Consider the following 3,421-nt stretch of genomic DNA (forward strand, 5'->3'; position numbering starts at 1 on the left):
AGGTACATGGAAAAATGCTCAATATGATTAGTCATAAGGGATATGCAAATTAAAACCCCATTGAGATATCACCTTACCCCAGTTAGATTGGCTATAATCAAAAAGACAGAATAACAAATGCTGGTGAGGGTGTGGAGAGAAAGGAATGCTCCTACACTGTTGATGGGACTGTAAATTAGTACAACCACTATGGAAAACAGTATGGAGGTTTCTCAAACAACTACAGATGGATCTTCAGTACAATCCAGCAATCCCACTTATGGGTATATACCCAAAGGAATGGAAATCATCATGTTGAAGTGATACCTACACTCCCATGTTCATTGCAGCTCTGTTCACAATTGTCAAGATATGGAACCAAAGTAAATGTCCATCGATGGATGACTGGATAAGGAAACTGCAGTATATATACACCATGGAATACTACTCTACCATAAAACAGAATGAAATTCTGCCATTCACAATAACATGAATGAGTCTGGAGAAACTTTGTCAAGTGAAATAAGCAAAGCACAGAGGGATAAATACCACATGTACTCATTCATAAGTGGGAGCTAAAAGAGAAAGAAGGAGGGAAAGGAAGACCACAGTGGTGCATTGGACTTGCAGAGGGTGAGAGCATACCTAGGGATACAAAGTGGACTGGGGAAAGGGGGATGGGAAGGGAGGTGGGGAATAATTGGGTGGGGGACATGGGGTATAATCACAATTTGTGGTAATGGTCATGCTGCAAATATGGATCTGGCCATCACATCTTGGGCATGAGTGGTGACAATCAGCTTTGTACCCCATGAATAATCATAACCAATAAAAAATAAATAATAAATAAAATACAAAAAACATATATCAATATATGCTTAATAGGCACCCAATAAAATTCACTAGTCATTCCTAAAATATAACAACAAAAAATCCTTCAAGTAACATAGAACATTACTGTAATATATTTCAAACTCTTAACCAAAACAAAACAAAAACCAAAAATAAAACATTTAATGCCATTCTAAACAGTAGAGCTAAATACAATGTAGATATAGTTACATCAGGGATAGCATAGGACAGCCTTTTCTTTCTCTGATTATGTAATATAGTCGTAGAGATGATACTAAATCTAATATATATATCATATAAAAGTAAAACAAGAAAATAAAATCAGTTGTGTAAATATCGCAGAAAAAGACATATCTATTACTTTGTTGATTACATAAATATGTCTAGAAATATTAGAAAAGCCTCTTGGAAGGAAAAACAAATAAATCCGATAAATAATATTAGTACGTTGACATTATTTGATGTACATAATCAGTTTTTAATAAATTAACTATATAAACTAGAAATAAAAATAGGGAAAAAAAACATTAATATTAGTGATGGAAATTATAAAATTGTTAAAAATAAATTTAATAAAGAAACAGCCCCATATTAAACAAACCTAAAATTTTACTGAGTCATAAAGATATTTTCTAAACAATTGCACTGACCATGCATATTGTGAAAAAATAAATGTGAAAATATCAGCTTCTGTAAATTAAAAAACATATTTTATGTAAATGTAATTAGAATACCAATAGAAGTTTTAAAATAGAATAGAAATGCTTGAGAATTACCCCCAAAAATTACAAATAAAAAAACATTAAATAAATAAATGAAAAATAGGGAAAGGTAGATATTTTACAGGTATCAGAACTCATATAAACAAATCAGTATTGCATTGGCATAGGCATATATGGCAGAGAATTCTAGCTGTCCACACTCATCCATTCTTACCCTCTTCCACAGAAATAAAATTACAACTGGGCACATGACTTCCTAGCCAAACTATATTCCACAGCTTCCCTTGCAATTCATCTTAGCCATGTGACTGTGACTAAGTTACCACCTATGAGATATTAGCAGAATTCAATATTCCATATCTTCCTAAGGTACAAAATACATTCAGTCATGTCTCCCTGTTCTCAGACCCCTGTCTTTCAGGTAGAACCTAGACATGTCAGCAATTTAGTTTATATGTAGACAAAGGAGTGATGTGAAACTGAGTAACTAGAAGGACCAGATCTCTCATACTGAAACAGATTATTCATATTAGAATTATCAGGAGAGAGAAAAAATTAACTTCTGTTTTTTCTTTGTTACAATTTTACTGGGTGTATTATACTAGCAGCCTAGCCTTACTTTAACCAGATACAGAGATTCTAGAAATACACTTCTGAAATTTAAATATAAAAATAAGTTTTTTATTTAATGGGGAGGAAAAAAGGATGGTATAATCAACAAATGATGTTATCATAAAAGGTTATCCAACTGGGAGAAAATAAATATGGAGCACTAATTCATACCTTCTACAAAAAAGAAACTTCCAGTGTACTAAAAACCTAAAAGTGAAAAACAAGAAAATAGTTTTAGATCATCCAGGTGTATTAGTCCATTTTGTGTTGCTATAACAGAAATACCTGGAACTGAATAATTTATAAGAAAATGAAATTTTTTGCTTACAGTTTCTGAGTCTGGGAAATCCAAAGTCCATCTGGTGGTGATGACAGTGACTCACGGGTCTCACATTGCTAGATGGTGGAAGCCGAGAGAGCAGAGAGAGCAAGAGATAGATAGATTCTTCTCTTCTTTTAACGCCCTCAGAACAATGCCCTTGACCACCATTTTTAATCCATTCACTACCGCATGTCCTACAATCCAATCACCTCTTCAAGGCTCCACCTTACAATTAGCATATTAGGATTTCCCACCCTCTTAACAATCACAGTGGGGGCTAAGTTTCTAATACATAAAACTTGAAAAGAGAAAGAAGGAGGGAAAGGAAGACCACAGTGGTATTAACGCCCTCAGAACAATGCCCTTGACCACCATTTTTAATCCATTCACTACCGCATGTCCTACAATCCAATCACCTCTTCAAGGCTCCACCTTACAATTAGCATATTAGGATTTCCCACCCTCTTAACAATCACAGTGGGGGCTAAGTTTCTAATACATAAAACTTGGGGAACACGGTTCAAACTCTAATGAGTTCTGGAGGGACATAATTCAATCCACTACACCAGAACATAAAAAAAAAAAAAAAAATGGTGTTTAAGGAGAAGTTATTAACCAAGAAAATAAATACAAATTTTAAAATTTATATGTTTGATCAGGGTCGATATAGCCAAGATAACTTTGAAAATCATCAAAGTGTAAAAATGTAAATATATTATAAATTACTAAAGACAAAAGTAAAGTAGTAAGACACTGAGGTGTTTCCATTAGGAGAGAAAAGTGAAACAATGGAACAAAACTAAGAGGGCATCTTGCGACAAAATTCCTTGGGAGTTGTCAGTACTTGCTCTCCACAATTCTATTTCATTCTCTCATAAATTCACTCCAGCAGGCTTTTCACCACCAAAAATTCATTGATAAAGCAAATTTATCT

The sequence above is a fragment of the Galeopterus variegatus genome, unplaced genomic scaffold (genome assembly GCF_000696425.1).
Source record: "Galeopterus variegatus unplaced genomic scaffold, G_variegatus-3.0.2 Scaffold2632, whole genome shotgun sequence".
Classification (NCBI taxonomy): Eukaryota; Metazoa; Chordata; class Mammalia; order Dermoptera; family Cynocephalidae; genus Galeopterus; species Galeopterus variegatus.